General features: G+C 42.0%; 1 long non-coding RNA gene across 1 annotated transcript; it reads left to right on the top strand.

Moving 5' to 3' along the window:
- Positions 1–3,154: 3,154 nt before the first annotated feature.
- Positions 3,155–19,429, top strand: LOC138150928 (uncharacterized). The gene is made up of 2 exons (XR_011165693.1): positions 3,155–3,345; positions 18,918–19,429. It is a non-coding gene; the product is annotated as an uncharacterized lncRNA (long non-coding RNA).
- Positions 19,430–20,403: the final 974 nt, after the last annotated feature.

Below are 20,403 nucleotides of genomic sequence, written 5' to 3'. Positions count from 1 at the left end.
GCTGGGGGAAAAAGATGTCTAAAATGTCCATACCTTTCAATGTGGAAATCTCACTGCTAGGTATATACCCCAAGCAGGTCAATGATAAAAAGAAAGGCTCTGTATACCCCCCAAATACTTGTAGCAGCCCTTGTTGTAGTGGCAAAAAACTGGATTCAAAGCAGGTGCCTGTTGATCATGTCATGTATAATGAACAATATGAGGCCAGTTTGAATGGACTGAAGAGTGACCATTCCATTGCCCAAGGTGCTTTGACTCTCCCTACATAGCTAGACTCATGTGATCATGTGATTTAGATCCTGAAGGGACTTTAGAAGGGTTAAACAAAGGCAGAAGATGAGTGAAGTCAGATTTTACTGCATTTTAAGAAATACTGAATATGAGGAGCATAGAGAAGCCTAGAAAGACACACACTGATCCAAAGCAGAGCATGTAAGGAAAAACAATATGGACCATAGTCAATAGAAAGAACAACAACCACAAAAATCAAAATAAAATGCTATGCTATTATAATCAACAAGCTGGGACCAAAAGAAGAGATAGGAAAAAGCATCCTCACCCCCCCCCTTTTATTTTTTACAGAGGTGAAGGATTATGAGAAAGAGGAAGGGAAGAAGCATTTATTAATTACCTAATTTATTAATTGGGCAACTAAGTGGCACAATGGATCCTGGAATCAGGAAGACCTGAGTACAAATTCAGCCTCAGAAACTTTTTAGCTATGTGATCCTAGGCAAGTCACGTAACCCTCTTTGCCTCAGTTTCCTATTCTGTAAAATGAGCTGGAGAAGGAAATGGCAGACCACTCCAATGCCTCTTCCAAGAAAACCCCAAATGAGGTCATGAAGAGTTGGATGTGACTAATTGACTAAACAACAAAATATAGGGGCAGCTAGGTGGTGTGGTGAATAGAGCACCAACCCTGGAGTCAAGAGGATCTGAGTTCAAATGCAGTCTCAGACACTTGACACACTAGCTGTGTGACCTTGGGCAAGTCACTTAACCCCAATTGCCTTGCTTTCCCCCCTCCAAAAAAACAACAGCAACAGCGAAATGTGCTAGGCATGGGGGTAAACACTCAACAAATATTATCTCAACAACCTTAGGAGGTAGATGCTATTATGATTGACTTTTTACAGTTGGGGAAACAAAGCAGACAGAAATTAAGTAATCTGCCATGGGTCACACAAATAGTAAGTATCTGAGGCAGAATTTGAACTTGGGTCTTCCTGATTCCAAGCCCAGCACTCTGCACTGTGCCACCTAGTTGCCCATTGCAACAATGAGTATAATGGTTAGTTTTGATGAACAGGATTTTTTCTCCTTTTTATTCTTTATTACATGGGATGACCCTCTAGGAAGGGAAAGGAAACACTGGGAAACACATGTGATATAAAAACAAATCAAAAATGTATTTTAAAAACCCTTAATAGGACTTCAAGAGCTACCTTCTAATGACGTCTTTTCTAGGCCCTTGATAGACTCTCCCCACCAAATTACCTTGTATCATTTTTGTGTCTATGTAGTATGTATCTATGTCCATGTTGTCTCCTCAAGTCAGACCAAGGTCCTTGAAGGACAGAACTGATTTTGTTTTGTTTTGTTTTGTTTATACATCCTCATTACCTAGCTTTGAGCCTGGTACTTAGCAGGTGTTTAATACATGCTTCTTGATTGATTGATTGATTCCTGAAGGCCCGGAAGAGCTCCTGCCCTCAGGTTCACTACACTCCTAAGGGGAGCTCTAATTCTCAGTGACTGAAAATCAGATGGGGAACAAACTGAAAGATGTTCCATTGAAAAGAACAGAACCTGGGCCCCAGGAAGCAGAAGCCTGGAGACCCAGTTCCAGTCCCAGCCCTCTTATCAGATGGCTACTCAATTCAAAACCAACCACTTGGCTTCTCCCTGCATCTAAGGCACCTTAATAAAAATGGGATGTAAATATAACACCTGTACTATCTATCACACAGAAATGTAATAAAGATAAAATGAGATAACAGAAATCAATGCTCTTTGAAAAGCTAAAACTAGGCTGAAGTATATGACCACTATTGATTAGAAAAATGCAAATTGAAACAACTCTACAGTACCACCACTCACTTATTAGATTGGCTAATATGAAAATTATGAGAAGGAAAATTATAAATATTTGAGAAGTGGGAAAATTGAAACACTAATTCATTGTTGCTGGAGTTGTGAACTGATCCAACCATTCTGGAAAGCACTTTGGAACTATGCTCAAAGGACTATATAACTGTATACCCTTTGATCCAGCAATACCACTACTAGATCTGTAGCCCAAAGATATCATAAAAAAGGGGAAAAGACTCACATATAAAAAGATATTTATTGTAGTTCTTTTTGTGGTGGTAAAGAATTGGACATTGAGGGGATGCCCATAAATTGGGGAATGGGTAGACAAGTTGACAAGTTGTGGTATATGAATGTAATAGAATATCATTGTTCCATAAGAAATGATGAGCAGTCAGATTTCAGAAAACCTGGCAAGACTTACATGAACCGATGCTGAGTGAAGTGAGCAGAAACAAAATATTGTACACAGTAACATTGTGCAATGATCAACTATGATACTTGGCTCTTCTCAGCAATAAGATCATCCAAGACAATTCCAAAATACTCCTGATGGAAAAAGCTAACCACATCCAGGGAAAGAACAATGGAATCTGAATGTAGATCGAAGGACACTATTTTCACTTTTTTGTTATTTTTTCTTTCTCGTGGTTTTCCCCTTTTGTTCTGATTCTTCTTTGGCAACATGGCTAAATAGGAAATGAGTTTAACATGATTATGAATATATAACCTATATCAGATTGTTTGCTGTGTTGAGGAGGGGGAAGGAAAGAAAGGGAAGGAGGGAGAAAGGGGGAATATTTTGGAACTCAAAATCTTACAAAAATGAATGTCGAAAACTATCTTTACTTGTAATTGGAAGAAATAAAATACTATTAAATGAGAGAGAGTAAATAAAATAAAAATAAAAGTATTTTCTTGATATAAATTGGCCCACCCCCTCTGGAAACTTCCCCACAGAAGACTTGGTCTGTGCCCATAGGGAGCCCCAACTTGCCGCTTCCCCTCTTCCAGCTGATTCCATTCAATTAATATACCTTTATTTGGTTCCAACACAGGTGTTGAGGATACGAAGTCGAAAATGAAACCTGCAGGAAGCTTACATTCCATTGATGGGAGAGACAAGCCACCAACAGTGGAAGCACAGATTACTCCGAAAACACAAACTGGGCAGACCTTCAAGGTCTGTGATTGGCCCAGATGTATGTGGGGGAGGGGCTACAGTGATGGGGTGCCTCCTGAGCCGGTTGGGTAAGTCTGAGGTTTTGTGCTGGGGAAGACAGTATTTATTAAGGAGTGTTTGGAATGAGGTGAGGGGCTATTTGTCAGAAAAGAGAGGAAGAGGGTGTTCTGGGGGAAAAAATAAAACTAAAGGACAGGAAGGAGGAAGACTGGGGATAGAAAGTCCCTGACCTAACTGCTGTGGCAAGTACAATCTTGTTTAGCTGTTTTCAGTGGCGTCCGATTATTCCTGACCCGATTTGGAGTTTTCTTGGCAAAGAAAGGTACTAGAGAGGTGGTTAGGTGGCACAGTGACTAGAGCACCAGTCCTGGGGTCAGGAGGACCTGAGTTCCAATCCGACCTCAGACACTTAACTAGCCGTGTGACCTTGGGCAAGTCACAACCCCAATTGCCCTCCAAAAAGCAAAAAATTAAAAAAATAGATTGTCCAAGAAGTCAATGGCATAAATAAAGGTTAAGAACTCCTGACCTAGAATATGAGGAATAGGGTAGGGGCTGAGGAGCTGAAAAGTCCCTGTAGACCACTAAATCCTCCAGTGAAGGGGGCCTGGGCATTACAAAGCCTTGGGCCCCAGCACCTTGGTCCTGCTTTCAGCTCAACTTGGCTTTAATGTGGCCAGTCCATAAAGATAGATGAGAGACGGGGCTGGTCCAAGCTGGAATCCCTTAGGGATTCCAATCTGATTGATTGGATGATTTGTTGGTCTTTTGCTTCCTGATAACTTTGAAAGACATATTAAAGGTCCTACTATGTGCAAAAGTGCTGAGTAAATGAATGAAGCAAACATCCATGCTGGAGGAATAGGAGAGGGAAAAGTGAAAGAAAATCAAAACTACTAGCTTACGGGGCAAGTAGGAGGTTAAGGCTTCTTGTCCTGTCAGAGGCTCAAAAAGGCCTCTGGAGCCTTCTGCTGCCAGATTTCACCCCACCCCCATCCCACCCTGTAGTCCAGCCTGGAGCTGGAGTGGGGAGGAACACAGAGTACCTGGGTCAAAAGCAGCCGCCACCCCCTAGATTTTAGTGGGGGCATTCATTCTAACACTCTATTCCCATCCATGGGAGACATCCTCAGGGGGAGTCAGTTATTCATTGTCAGGTACCTCAGATATGTCCTTTTTTCCCTTTTGCCCGGATGCCCTGAGAGAGCCTGCCAACCCAGAGCTCAGCTAAATGGAATGCAGTAGGATGGGGGAGGTGTTAACCCTTCCAGGGCCAATGTGAATGGCTTTCAGATGACAAGGAAGGGGACTGGGGGAAGGTGAGGGGGTTTACTATCCATCTTTAAGTACTTCTTCCCCTCCTCCAATGATTTGAGATAAGGAGCCTCTGACTACCACATTCTCCTTTTCTTCACTAAATGAACTTGGAATGGGGATATAGGTCCTGGTTTCTCCTTCCCCAGTTGAGAAGCCCGCATCTGGCCTGGCAGAGCATGGAGGACTGACAGGTCTTACTAGAGTTCAGTCCCTCAATCCTCCCCCTAATCTACTCAGGGTCTCCTGGGACTCCTTCTAGCCCTACCTTTTTGCTCCCAATTAACCACCAGGGTGTGTCCCAGACAGCCCTGGGTGGATGGCACATTCTGTGCCTGCTGGGCTATCCTATTTACACCTGAAGGGAGGGAGTTGGGTTGAAGAGGTGACAAAGGTTGTTGACTATACCTCCTCAGATGGGGGAAAAACCAGGAGGAAATTCACCCTAAGCAAAGGAGGGAGGCTCTGGTTAACTGCCTCAGCTTGAGTTTTAAGGCTCTTTTTCCTGGGGAGGGGTTAGCCCAAGGCTCTAGGTAAGAGACATTTGACCCGCAGTTAGGCCGTGAAGCCTTTTGCATTCAAATACAAACCCCTATTTCCTCCCCTCACTTCCCTACTTCTGTCCTGGGCACTGGTATCCTTGGTCATCCAGGATCAAAACTTCAGTGTCATCCCTGATTTCTCAACTCTCACTGACACTACATATTCAGTCCATGACCATTTCCCAGCACATCTCTCCTATAAATGCCTTTCCATTCTTGAACTTATGGCCCTAGTTCTAGGCATCATCATCTCTCATCTAGACAACTGCAAAAAATATTTTTAAAATTTGCCTAGCTCATTGTTATTAATTTATTTGTCAATTTACAAGTGTCTATTTTCTCTCCCTCTCACCTCCCCTAACCTGGGGGTGGGGGTGGCGAGAAAAACAAAATCCTACTAACAATTTGTTGCTGTGTCTGACTCTTCATGATCCCCTTTGGGGTTTTCTTGGCAAGGATACTGGAGTGATTTGCCATGTCCTTCTCCAGCTCATTTTACAGATGAGGAAACTGAGGCAAACAGGGTGAAGTGACTTGCCCAAGGTCAGACAGCTAGTAAGTGTCTGAGACCAGATTAGAACTCAGGTCTTTTTTTGTCAAAGAGGATAGAATGTGTAACAAATATATAGTTAAGCAAAAACAGATTTCCACAGTAGCCATGTCAAAAAATGTGTGTCTTGGGGCGGCTAGGTGGCTCAGTGAATAGAGCACCGGCCTTGGCGTCAGGAGGACCTGAGTTCAAATCAGGCCTCAAACACTTAACACAAAAACTAGCCATGTGACCCTGGGCAAGTCACTTAACCCTGATTGCCCTCCAAAAAGCAAAAAAAAAAAAAAAAGTATGTCTTGTTCTCCCAATAGCTTTCAACTAGTCTTCAAATCTTCCCTGAGTCCAATCCATCTCACTCAACTTCTTAACTTCCCATCAAAGAGCTCTTTGACTCCCCATTAAATCCAGAATGAAATATACAGTTTTTTGTTTAGCTTTTAAAGCTCTTCATAACCAGACCCTTTCCTGCCTTTCTAGTCTTCTTACCCCTTCTTTTCTTTCCATACACTTGACATTCCATTGAATGCTAGTCAATAGTCAATAAATATTTATTAAGTGCATACAAAGAAAGGTTAAAAGCAAACCAACAAAAAACAGTCCTGGCTCCAGAGATAGTGGTCTAATGGAAGACAACAAACTACTACATACAAAGAAACTATATACAGCGTATGCTGGAAATAATCAACAGAGGGGGGAGGGGACATTTATTTAGTGCCTACTATGTATTAGGCACCATGCTAAGCACTAATCTTCTTACAAATATTATCTCAAGTGATTCTTAGCACTACCCTTGTAGGTTTCACAGTCAAGGAAACTGAGGCAGACAGTCTTGTACGTGACTTGTCCCAGGATCACACAGCTAGTAAATGTGTGATTGAACTTAGGTCTTCCTGACTCCACAACTCTATCCACTGTGCCTCCACCTACCCCCACTAGAATTAAGGGGGAATCTGGACACTACATTACATTGCCTTCATTCTGGCTGTTCCCCCAAGCCTTGGATGCTCTATCTGCTGCTCATCTCCACCTCTTAGTTTTCTGGACATCCTTCAAGGCTCAGCTTGAATCTCACCTATGGCAGGTAGTTTTTCCCAGTCCCATCACTGGATAATGTTCTCTCTCAGTGTCTTCTATCTATATGTATATCTCTTCTGTGTCCTGTGCATAGTTGGTTAAACATTGTCTTCCCATTAGAATGTAATCTACTTGGGGGGCTAGGTGGTGCAGTGAATACAGCACCAGCCCTGGAGTCAGGAGGACCTGAGTTCAAGTGTGACCTCAGACACTTGACACAAAAACTAGATGTGTGACCTTGGGCAAGTCACTTAACCCCAATTGCCCTCCAAAAACCAAATATATATATATATATATATATATATATATATATAATCTCCTTGGACTGTTTTTGTTTTTCTTTGTATTCCCAACACTTACCACAATGCCTAGCATACAGTAAGTACTTAATAAATGCTAGTTGCCTGACTACCCTTGATAGCAGTGGCACTATTAATCCTGCTCAACTTTATTGCTGAAGTCCCACCCCAGGTGACTAAGGAATGTGTCCTAGTCCCTAAGGCGGTCAGGTCTAGATTTATAGTGCTAATTTACCAGCTGTTTAAGATTCAATTCAACAAATGTTAAATCCCAGTTCATAGTGTTAACCTCGAGGGATACACAAACTTATTCAATCCATCATCAAGCATTTACTAAGCAAGTGTGGACTTAAGCCTCCATTATAAGAAGAAAAACAAAAAGAATCTAAAGGAGAAGACATATGCATAAATTCTCACCAAGCAGATGGAGTAGTTAGAAGATAAAACACTAATCCAATAAACATTTATTTAGCCGTCCCCTTCTGGGAAGTTCTGGAGGAGGTAGGGTTTGAGCTGAGTCTTAGAGGAAGCCAAAGATTCTAGAGTCTGAGATCAGGATGGGGAGCATTCCAGACAGTCTGGGATTGCCCATTAGAAGACGTAGAGATAGGAGTGGATGGAACATCCTTTTTGAGGAATTGCCAAGGGAGTCCATATAAACCTGGAGGGAAAAGATATATTAAAAGACTGGAAAAATAAGAAAGGTTTAGGTTGTAAAGAGCTTTAAATGCTAAGAATAGGAGTTTGTGTTTATTCCTGGAGGTGAGCCATTGGAGTTTATTGAGTAATTATTGAGTGATATAGTTACACCTATGATTTAAGAAAATCACTTTGGCAGCTTGTGGAGAATGGATTGGAGTAGGAAGAGTCTTAAGGCAGGGAGTACATGAAGTGAGAGCTGATAAGGGCCTGCTTTGAGGATACATCTAGAAGAGATGTTTTTAGAAGAAGAAAAGACAAGATTTAGCAACAAATATGGTATGTGGAAGTAAAAGGAGTTGAGGAAGATCCTAAGGTTGGGAACTTAGGTGGCAGGAATAATGGTAGCGCCCTTGTTGGTAGTAGAGAGGCTTCTGATAGAGATGGTAGCTTACTGTATGCCAGGCACTGTACCGAGTACATTACAGTTGTCTTATTTGATTCTCATAACAACTCTGCAAAGTAGGTACTATTATTATCTGTTTTACAAAGGAAATTGAGACCTAGAGATTAATTGACTTGCCTAGAGTCACACAGGCAGTAAGTGTCTGAGGCTGGATTTGAACCAGATTTTCCAGGCCTTCTATCCACTAAGACTTCAAATGTCCAGTTTGTGCTAAGTTCTGTACTAGGCACAGAGGATAAAAAGACCAAATCAGAAAATCCGTCTAACCTGTCTTCTAGGAACTTTTATTCTCCTAGGCTTACATTATATTTACATAGATAAGTAGGTTTCGAAGGGAATAGAGCACCAGCCTGGAGTCAGGAGAATCCGACACTTAACACACACACACACACACACACACACACAAAAACAACTAGCCGTGTAACCTTGGGCAAGTTACTTATACCCAATTGCCCTCCAAAAAGCAAAAAAAAACAAAACAAAACATAGATAAGCGGAAGATAATTGAAGGAGAAAGCATTAATTACTAGTAAAATCTGGAAAGTGTTCTGTTAGAAGTTCCCTAGAGTCTTCCCCCAAGGAAGGAAGGATTCTAGAAAGGATGAGGAGGGAGTAAATTCCAGGTATCCTGCTGGATAGCTTGCACAAAAATTTAAACAGAAAATACATAAAGTTCCCAAGTTGTGGAAACAGAAAATAGGTCAGGTGGGCTTGAACACTTGATGTAAAGGGGAGAAAAGGAGTGACATTATCAGATCTGACTTTTAGAGAAAGGTGGATTGGTGAAAGAAAAAAAGGGAAGCAAGTAGATCTAGACTGTTATATTAGCTTGAGTGAGAGTTAGAGCCTGAATTAGGTAATAGTTATATAAGTGGAGAGAAAGATACCGCTAAGTCCTTGGGGTCTTGATTTGCTTACAAACTAGTGCTGGTGGGCAGGCAGACAATATGAAATGTACACAAGTGATTATGGCAGGCTGTATTCAGAAGGAGCTACTCTTGGGGACATGGACAACGGTTAAGCGAGATAGAGGGGGAACTATGGGCTTTGAGAATGTGACTGTTAAAAACTGGGAAGACTTGTAGGAACTGATAAAGGGTGAAGTAAGCAGTACCTGGAAAACAATGTAGCAGTAATATTGTAAAGATAATTAATTGTGAAGACAACTGATTAACAATGACCCAACAGAAATACATAGTGAAACATTCTATCCAGCTCCAGAGAGAGAGCTGATGGACTCAGAGTATAGATTGAAACATATTTTCTTCTATTTCTTTTTCTTGATTTTTTTTTTGGAGGGGAGATATGGCTAATGAGGAAATCTGTTTTGCATGACTACAATTATTTTAATGGGTTCTGTTTTTCTGCTTTCTCAGTGGGTGGGGGAAGAGAAAGGAGAGAATTTGGAATTAAAAATGATTTAGGCTTCTCCCCTCTTCAACTATAAGCAAACAGTAAAATTAGACTCAACCACCTGAAAATGTAGGCCTGCCTTTCTTACATCAATGAAAAGCGATGGATTTAACAACAAAAATGTGAGTGCAGCAAGTATCTCTAACCCCAAATTTTAATTTTCCCAGCCATGCACCCTTCTCAGTGGGGGAGGGGAAACAAGAAAAGGAGATTTTACCCTCTACTGGGTTCAAATTGTAGAAGAGAAACAAGTCAGGTTAAACCAGTCTGATTAAATCAAAGGCTAAAGGCTGTTTTATATCATAGGGCATATTTAAGGAAGGTCTGGCCAAGGCCCCCACCTCTGGATAGGTTTATCTCTGGAAAAGGCCATAAGGATCATCTTGTCCAATCACCTTATCTTACAGGTGAAGTAACTGAGTCCCAGAGAATGTTAAGTGGCTTGCTTAGTGGGCTATAGGTAATAAGGGGAAAAACTAAGATCTGAACCTGGGTCCTCCAGCTGGCAGCTGGGTGACAGTAAGGTGGCCGGGCCTGGAGTCAGGAAGACCTTGAGTTCAAATGTGACCTCAGACCCTTGCTAGCTGTGTGGCTCTGGGCAAATTGCTTAGCGCAGTTCCCCACCCCCCCAACCCCCCCCACACACACAGTAAGTGCTATATAAATGTGTGTTGTTGTTGTTGCTATTATTATTAGCAATACAAATTGCCCCTATCACACATTTCTAGGAAACAAGAATTAAAAGATCTTTTTTCCCCTTTATATTTACTAAGTTATGTAATGTTGGGTGAATCATCTAAGTTCTCTGGGCCTCACTTTCCTGTCTGTAAAATGAGACTTCATCTGGCTCTGATTTTCTACCATTCTATGATTCATTTCAATTAATCGTTTTGAAGTCATAGGAGTAGAGGTAGTAGTAGGCATGGAAGAGAAAGAACAAATGTCTGGGATATAAATATATGTGTATGTGTGTTTGTATGTTTTAGGTAGATGCAAAGTGTATATGCACCTGTGTATGTGCACCTGTGGATGTATATCTAGTTACATGGCTATGCCCTAGACATGGTATAGGGCACTGATCACTGAGTTGAAAATGACCAGTTTAGGTTCAAGTTGTGACAGTGTTATTCAATGAATAGTTGTGACCTTGGGCAGGTCACTTCTCTCTGGGTCTGAGTTTCCTCACCTGTAAAATAAGATTGGACTACATGATCTTTTTTTAAAATTTTTTTTAAGTTTTTAATATTCACTTTTATAAGATTTTGAGTTCCACATTTTTTTCTCCCTCTCTCCCTTCCCTCTTCCCCAAAGTGACATACAATCTGATTATATAGATTATACATGTATAATCATATTAAACATATTTCTGCATTGGACTATATGATCTTAACTAACTTTAGGATTATTATGTTTAAAGTTGGAAGAGACCTTAGAGATAATCTAATTCAAAATTTTTATTTTTTGCTTCTTTTCTCCCTTCTTTTTTCTTCCTTTCTTCCTCCTTCCCACCTTTCTTCCATCTTCCTTTCCCTCCCTCCTACCTTCATTCCTTCCCTCCTTTCTTCCTTCCTTCCATATCTTCCCTCCAGCCTTTTCTTCCTTTCTACCTCCCTTCCTTCCCACCTTTCTTCTTTCCCTCCCTCATTCCCACCTTCCTTTCTTCCTTTCTCTTCCCTTCCTTTCTCTTTCCTTCCTTTCTTCTTTCCTTCTGTCACCCAGCTAGCATTTATTAATGCCTATTATGTGCTAGGAACTATGCTAAGTACTGGAGATAAAAAGGAAGGCAAACAAAACCAGTTCCTGCCCTCAAGGAGCTCACAATCTGACAAGACAGACTACATGCAAACAATGATGTGTAAACAAGATACACACAGGAGAGACCAGAGATAATCAACAGAGGGGTGGCACTAGAAATAAGGAGGGAGTCAGGAAGAGCTTCTTGTAGAAGGTAGGGTTTGAGCTGCAACTTAGAGGAAGCCAGTAGGTGAGGCTGAGGAGGGAGAGCATCCCAGGAAAGGGAGATGGTCATTGAAAATGCCAGGAGCAGGTAGAGGGAGTGTCTTGTTCATGGAAGAACAAGGAGACCAGGTGTCACTGGATGGAAGAGAATAAGGTGTAAAAATTCCAGCAAGGTTAGAAGTAGCCAAGTCATAAAGGACATTAAAAACCGAACGGAGGATTTTACATTTGATAGCAAGCCACTGGAGTTTATTGACTAGGGGGTGACATGGTCAGGTAAATGTGAAAGCTGAACAGAGGATGGATTGGAGTGGGGAGAGACCTGAGGCAGGGAGATAAACTAGAAGCTTACTATGATAGTCCAGGCTTGAGGTGATGAGGGTCTGCTCTATACAGGTGTCAGAGGAAAGAAGGGACATATATGAGTGATGTTTTAACAGATTGGATGAGGAGTCATAAGGAGTGAGGAGTTGAGGATGGCACTTAGGTGTAAGCCTAGTGGACTGAGGGGGACAGTGGGGATATCAAGAGTATAGGAAAGATAGGAAGAGGGGAGGGTTCAGAGGGAAAAGTGATAAATTCAATTTTAGACACAATGAGTTTAAGATGTCTACAAGACCTCCAGTTTGAGATGTTTAAAAGGCAATTAGAGATGAGAGACTGGGAGTTGGGGGAGAGGTTGGGACTGGACACAAAGATCTGAGAGTCATCTCCATAGAGATGATCATTGAAGCCATTGAGAATTGATGAAATTACCAAGTGAAATAGTATAGAGGGAGAAAAGAAGAGGACACAGGAGCAAGGCCCACATGGTGAGGTGGGGGGACCCCACATGGATGAAAAACCACCAAAAGAGACAGAACAGTGGTTAGAGAAGTAGGGGAAGAACCCAGAGAGAGCAGTGTCCCCAGAAACCTGGAGACAAGAGAGTATCAAGAAAAAGAGGGTAGTCAGTAGTGTCAAAGGTTGCAGAGAGGTCTAGGAGGGTAAGGACTGAGAAATGGCCATTCGATTTGGCAATTGAGAAGAGATCATTAGTGACTTTGGAGAGAGCAATTTCAGTTGAATGATACAAACAGAAACCAAATTGTAGAGTTTAAAAGAGAGGGAGAGGAGAGGAAGTGGAGGCACTTATATAAACAACCTTTTCAAGAAGTTTAGCCTCAAAAGAGAGGGCAAATACTGGAAGATGGCTATTGGGGATAAATGACTCAACTGGATTTTTTTGAAGATGAGGAGACAGGAGCATGTCTGTGTTGCGTAGGGATAAGGAGTAGAAAAGCATCTAATAGATAAGGAGATACTGAAAATTAGTGATAATTGGGATGATAGAAAGTGACATTTGGGGCATCTAGGTGGTGTAGTAAATAGAGCATGGCCCTGAAGTCAGCAGGACCTGAGTTCAAATCTGGCCTCAGACACTTGACACTTAACTAGCTGTGTGACCTTGGGCAAGTCTCTTAACCCCAACTGCCTTGCCTTCCCCCCTCAAAAAAAAAAAGCACCATTTGCTGGAGAAGATGGAATAGAATGGGATCACTTGTGTATGTAGAGAGATTTGCCTTGGGAAGGGGAAAGTTCACTTCTTCATGTGAGAGGGGGGTGAAGGAGATTGTAGCAGAAGAGATCTAAATAATGTAATATAAGGAACAGAGAAGAAAAGGGGGTTCTCTGTGAATGGCCTTAGTATTTTTGATGAACTATAAGGCAAGATTTTTCAGCTGAGAGGGTAGGGAGAAGGGGGTTCTGTGAGAGGCTTGAGGAGGGATGAAAAGGTTTGGAAAAGTCAATGTGGCGAGTGGGATTGTAAATCAATTAGGTAGGTACAAAAGGATTGCTTTGCCATAGTGAAGGTCCAGTTGAGATTATGTAATATAAATTTGTAGAAAACCCAGTCTGAATGATTTACTGCTTTCCTCTAGCTTCATTCGACAGTGAGTAGGAGGAAAGGCAGCAGATGGTGGAAGTAATTCAAGGCTGAGGTTTAGTAGGGTGAGATCTTCCACAGGTTAAAAGGGCAAAGGACTTGGGAAAAGAGGACAGTGTAGAGTTGAAATGGTTCACTAGGGGTTCAGGATGGGGAAGGGGAAAACGTATAGCCAAGTGCAAGGGTGATCATAGCCTGGGAAAGAAGGCGGGGGGAGTCATGGTAAGGATGAAGAACATGGTTTGAAGTAAGGGAGAGAGAAAGTTTGAATGAAAAATTTTATAATCAGATAAAGGAAATTCTGAATTCATGAACATGACTATGCAATGTTTGTGGGTGATAGCAAGATCCAAGGGTATGAGCATCTCTGTGAAGCTGAAATGGAAGGAGAAAGTGGGAAATTAGCAAATTAAGGAATTGAGAGGTTAGGGTGTTTGAGGGAGTATCCATGTGTATGTTAAAAACTCCTCTGAGGGCAGGAGTTGGGGAAGAGAGATAGACTGTTAGTAAGGCATTAGACTAATTGTAGAAAGGAGGAGTGTCTCTGAGGTCTACAGACAACAGCTGCCAGAGTTTTGATTGAATATTCATGTTTATCGACTAAATCTCAAAGGAGGAGACGTTACTGATGTGCTAGAAGAGCCTAGAAATGGCAGTGGGGAATAAGGAGTAATCCAGTTACTCCACAGCTAGTGACTCTGATGAATGAGCAAAAGTCCAACTAGTGCTGGAAAGGATGGCTGGGGAAACTGCCTTTAAGAGGGAACCAGGTCTCAGGGAGTGCAAGAGAAGATGGAGCTATCAAGAAGCCAGAGGGTCTAAGATGAGCTCTTCTTTCTTACCTATGAAGTAGGCATTCCAGAGAACACAGTGGAAAGGCTGGATAGCTTTAGAGTGGAAGTTTGGGGGGGGGGGGGGTAGGAATAAGAGATTGGTCAATGGAAGATGGAAACAGGGTTTGAACATTGGCAACTGGGCATTCAGAATCAATGGGAGGAAGTGAGTATGATGGAATGGAAATATTGTGAATGTTACTCATTGAGAAATGAGTCCAGGTAAGTTATCATTGTTTATATAAGTTCCTTCCTTCCTTTCTCCCTTCCTTTTTCCCTTCCTTCTTTCTTCCCTTCTTTCCTTCCTTTCTCCTTCCCTTTCTCCCTCCTTCTTCCCTCCATCTATCCCCCACTTCCTGCCTTCCTTTTCCTTTTTTTCTTTCTTTCCTTTTAAAGTTAAAAGCTCAGGGTGGCTAGGTGGCGCAATGAATAGAGCACTGGCCCTGGAGTCAGGAGGACCTGAGTTTTAATCCGACCTCAGACGCTTAACACAAAGCTAGACCTTGGGCAAGTCACTTAACCCCAATTTCCCTCCAAAAAGCAAAAAAAAAAAAAAGTTAAAAACTCCTAACTTCTATGGCTTCCAGAAAGCATCAGGGAAATGGAAGTATTGTTTCTGTACATTTTGTAACTCAGGAACTAAACTTGCTGCACAATGCTTGCCCATGCCCATCCAGTCATAAGAGCACCATCTTTATGTTGAGACACTTCTGTAAGGGGAGGAGTGGGCAGAGGGGGTAATGGAGACCTTCTAACTCTTCAACTGAGGTGCGTACATGGATCCTTGACAGGCAGAGATTCGTGTATGGACTGGGCCTTTGGAGAAGAGCCTTAGGGTTTGGGTTTTTTCCCCCTGTGGCCAGAATTGGCCCTTGCATGCCCTTCCCCCTGCCACATTTACTCATCCTCTCACCTGCAATGTGCAGTTCTTAAGGTATTTTGTCTTCCTCATAGTTGACTGGGATAAGGAAAAAACACCCAGTACATATCCCCTACTCTTAGAAAGCAATCACACATTACAGTTGAGGAAACTGAGGCCCAAAGAAGTTGCCCAAGGTCACAGAGGTAGTAAATAGCAGAGCTGAGATTGGAACCCAAAACTTCTGGCTCCAAATCCAGAGCACTTTCTGCTCTTTTTCTTGGTCTCTGAGCTCAAAATACAATGATTGTAATCTGGCCTCAGACACTTAACACCTACTAGCTGTGGGACCTCAGGCAAGTCACTTAACCATGATTGCCCTGCCTTCCCCCTCCAAAAAACAACAACAAAAATACGATTGTAAATTCTAGTATTCTGTATTTCCATAAATGAATAGGCATATGTATCTCTATGCCTATATAGTTTGGAGTCATAGGGTATGATCAGATGTGTCGGTAAGTATGTCTTGGCCAGGACTGGCAACGTTTAGGAAATGGCGATATAGAACTACCCTGGCCTCCTGACTGGCTGTCAGTGAGTCACTGGCCTGTCCCTAGGACAGGTTCATGCCTGGCTTATCTCTAGAGGGAGCCTCTCTAGCTCAGCAGAGACTGACAATGTCCTTTGTATCAGGCAGAGATGACAGGGTTAGTAGGGCATGTACTCTGGGTCGCTCTTCCAGTAGTGGGAATGAGTCGGCCCCCATTAAATCATGCTCTGTGACCCAGTCACCTGTATAACCAGTGACACCCATCTGTGACCAAGCTTGACTGGATTTAGATCTTCGATGTCAGAAGGCAAGAAAGCTGAGCAGCACACCTAGGTACTCAACTCCCCGGCCGGCCTTGTTGTTAGGCTGATCCCTTAGACAGGTGTGACCATAGGGAGGGAGGGAGGGAGAGAGGGACCACCTCTCTGCCGGTCCTGCTCCAAGGCCTTTCGAAGAGGGAGGATCTGGCAATAAAATGCCTAGAATAGGAGATAGGTACTCAAAATAAAGTGGGAGAAAGGATCCTAAATATCACCCCTGTCACTTCCCTGTTCAATAAGCCTGGTACCTCCAGATTCAATTAGAAATAAAGACCTTTGGGCATTTAAAGCTCTTCATGAGCTAGCTCCAAACTGCTTTCCCAGACCTACCAAACATTGCTTTATGGCATTTCATAGTCCAGCCACACCAACCTTCTGATTCCTTACTTCTGACATCCCTATCTCAAAGGAAGGTAGAGGGTTGGGCTAGGGGTGGGGAACCTGCAGCCTCAAGACCATAAGTGGCCCTCTAGGTCCTCAAGTGCAGCCCTTTGACTAAATCCAAACTTCACAGAACAAATCCCCTTAAAAAAAGGATTTGTTTTGTAAAACTTGGACTCAGTCAAAAAGCTGTACCCAAGGATCTAGAAAGCCACATGTGGCCTCCCCCTGGTAGGTGAACACTCTTATTCCTTTACATTGTTAAAGTTCTGTTTTTCCTATTATTCATCTCCCATCTTCATGCCTTTGCACATGCTGTTTCTCATGCCAGTCATGCACTCTTCACCTCTGTATTCAAAGTTCAATTCAAACACTTCATGGGAAGGACTTCCTGGAAAGCTGGAAGGGACCTGGGGGGGGGGGGGGGGGGGTAGAGGGGGTAGGGGGAGAAGTAATCCTCAAATCCAACCCCCTGTTTTACAGATGAAGAAACTGAAGCCAAGAGAGATTAAGTGATTTGCCTGGTTTTGCATAGCTAGAAAGCGTCCAAGGAGGACAGGTTTTCTGCACTAGAAATCAAGCCTCCTGTACACTGTATCCCACTGCTTCTCAAAGGTGCCTGTATATATTTTGTATCTACTTTTTAAATCATTTCCTCATTTCCCGCCTTGGCTTCCTTCAAGTCTTTTAAAATCTCACTTTCTGCCAGAAGCTTTTCCCAGTCCCCCTTTATCCTGGTACCTTCCCTCTGAGATTACCTCCACTTTATCCTTCATATAACAGGTTTGTACATAGTTGTACAGCCTTGGCTAGAGCACCAGGCCTAGAGTCAGGAAGACCCAAGTTCATATTTGTCCTCTAAGGCTTACTAGCTGTGTGACCCTGGGCAAGTGACTTAACCTCAATTTGCTTCAGTTTTCTCATTCACAAAGTGGGGATAGTTAATAGTACCTATCTCCCAGGGTGTTCGGAGAATCAACTGAGATAATATTTGGGGAAGTGCTACATAAATGCTAGTTTTCAACATTACCATCGTTTCCCCCTTGGAATATGAGGTCCAGGAAAGCAGGGACTAAGATTTGCCTTTCCATATATCGCCAGCATTTAGCAAGAATGCCTGTCTGGCAGCAGGCACTTAGTAAGCCTCTAGACTAGACTTGTAGTCACCAGTATGTGTATTTCCCTCCTCACAGCAAAAACCCCTCAGGGGCAGGTAGTTTTGCTTTTACTTTATATTCTACACCCCCCTCCACCAAACAAATATGCAATACAAATACACAATGGCTGGGACATAGCAGATAGATTAAGGATAAGCCTAGGCTCCTTTGTCTTATTTTATTCAGATGGATTCTTATTGTAAACATTACTGGTCCAGAATACTGTGTTTGGCAGTTTTCATTTCTGTCCAATTAGCTCATTCCATCCAGTGAATTAGTTATAATGACCGTTTGCTAAAAGGTAGCATGGAGGCAGGATACTTTATATTCTGCTTCTTCTACTTACAAACTCTGTGACCTTGGACATGTTGCTTTGTCTGAGTCTGTTTCCTCACCTGTCAAATGGGCATGCTAACAAGATTTGCCCTCCTCATCTTGTTGTGAGGAAGGTTTCAAATGTTATAGGAATGTGAGCTATTGTGAGGCAATGTCTTCCTGTTATAATGTCCTTCTATTCTTCTGGTTAGTTTAGAACCTACAGTTATTGAAACTGCTTTCCCAGGTCACTGAGACTCAGGGCACAGCAGGAGAGGAGATGGGGAGGGGCCAGCCTGACTACTTCTGACTCATGGTTCAGGCTCCCTCCAGAGAGAAAGTACCAGATTACAAAAGAGAAGTTTAAAAACAGGAGTTTTCCCTGGCCCACCTTCCCCTCTGCCTGTGCCTGCCTGGGTTTGGGATTGTACATTTTCTGATTTTTCTGGGGAATCTTACCAGGCACCTCCTCACATTTCCTAGGACTGAGTTGTTTTTTAATTTTATTTTTTTGCCACATGAATGCCTTGCTCCTGCTGGCCAGGCCCAGCATAACTGCTGTCTGGTTGCCAGGGTTTAGGGCCAGAAGGAATTTTCCACCTGCCTCTCTCTGTTTTCCCCTCAAAGCCTGTTCAACATCTGCAGGTTCACTGGGGCACATCGACCAGAGTGTTCTATCCTGCCCAGTCCAGGGCCCAGTTCCATCCCAGAGCACCTCTTATCTAAGGATCTCAAAGCAACTTCAATCACAGTCACGGTACTTAGGGTGGGAAGGATTTTTGTTTACCAGATAACAGGAGAAAAGGGAAGAACTTTTCAGATCATCTCTCCTATAGTATCTTATCCCTTTTTGTATGTCCTGGGGCCCTTCCATAATCTGATGAACCTATGGATCCCTTCTTAGAATAATGTTCTGAAATGCTGAAAATCAAATACAGAAGACTACAAAGGAAATCAGTTATACTGAAATAAAGGTATTGGCATTAAAAAAAATAACAAGTTCATGGATCCTAGGTTAATAATCCGTTCTATTCCCCAATAGATAAACTGACCAAAGGATATGGAAAACATCTCTCAGAAGTACTGCAAACTGAAAAAGAAACTGTGGATTTTGTAAATAACTAATCATAAAAGCAACATAAATCAAGACAACCTTGAGCTTTCATCTCACAACTAGCAAGTTGTCAAAAGTCACAGAAGGTGAGAATGGTCAACCTTAAGGGAGTTGTGGGAAGATCTGCACACTAAGGCATTGTTGGTGAGCTGCAAATTAGTTCAATCATTTTGGAGAACAGTTTTGAATTATGCAAATAAAATGACTAAGGAAACTACATATCCTTTGATCCAGAGATTCCATTGCTGGGTATAGAATCCAAGGAGGTCATTGATACAAAGTTCTCATTTCCTGTATATAATTTGTTTGTACATGTCTGTTTGCTTATTATCTCCCCAATTAGACTGTGAGCTCCAGTGTCTTTTAAAATTTTTTGTATCCCCAGGGCTTGGCACAGTGCCTGGCACTTAGTAGGCACCTAATAAATGTTTATTAACTGATTCACTCATAGACACCAACATTATTTATAGTAACACTTTTGGTAGCAGCAAAGAACTGGAAACAAAATAGAAGGCCATTCATTGGGGAATGAGTGAAGAAATTGTGGCATGCAACTGTAATGGAATATTACTGTGCTGTAAAAGAGTGATGAAAATGATGAATACAGAGAAACACGGAAAGAAGAACCATGGAACTGATATAGGGTGAAGTAATCAAAGCCAAGAAAACAATATACACAATGACTTCAGCAATGTAAATGGAAAGGACAACTACAAAACAATGAAAGTGACTCTTGCAAAATTTCAAATAACAGAGTTCCAAAACAAGGCATATGAAAGATACCTCCCACAGTCTCCCTCTAGTAGAGGCAGGAGGTCCATGGGGGTGGGAAGGTATTGCATATATTTTCAGATTTTTTTCCCCAGTGTATTAATCAAATTTGATGATTATTTTTCTTCTTTGCCTTAAGAAGAAAAAAAAGTTGCTATAAGGAATGGAGAAGAAAATTTAGGCAATGTAAAACAAGAGATATCAATGCAATTTTCCAAAAGAGAACCCAGCCTAGCCCAACCCCTTCATTTGCTACATCTATGATCCTGAGCAAATTATTTTACCTATCTGGTTCTCAGTTTCTTCCTCTGTAAAATGTAGGGGATGGGGATTTTTAAAATCTTTATTATTATAAACTCATTAATTAATAAATTTAATTAATTTATAAATTTAACTAGCAAAGATTTATTAAATGCCTTCTATGTATAAGGCATATAGTATGAGAGGCATGGGGCATAGCCGTTACAGAATTGGCTTGAAGTTAAAAACACCTAGGTTCAAATCCAGTCATTGACACATACTACTGTTTATACCCTGAGAAAGTCACTTCAACTCTTGGTACTCTTTTCTAAAACGATGAGTTTCAGAGAAAATAATGCCAACACTGCATTGGCAGAGGGAGTTTTCTCATTGGACAGTCCCC

The sequence above is a fragment of the Petaurus breviceps genome, unplaced genomic scaffold, assembly GCF_028583685.1.
Source record: "Petaurus breviceps papuanus isolate PSGF00001 unplaced genomic scaffold, PetGlider_PUasm1.0 90895, whole genome shotgun sequence".
Lineage (NCBI taxonomy): Eukaryota > Metazoa > Chordata > Mammalia > Diprotodontia > Petauridae > Petaurus > Petaurus breviceps.
Note: the sequence above shows the minus strand (reverse complement) of the source record. Positions and strands in the feature narration are given on the sequence as shown.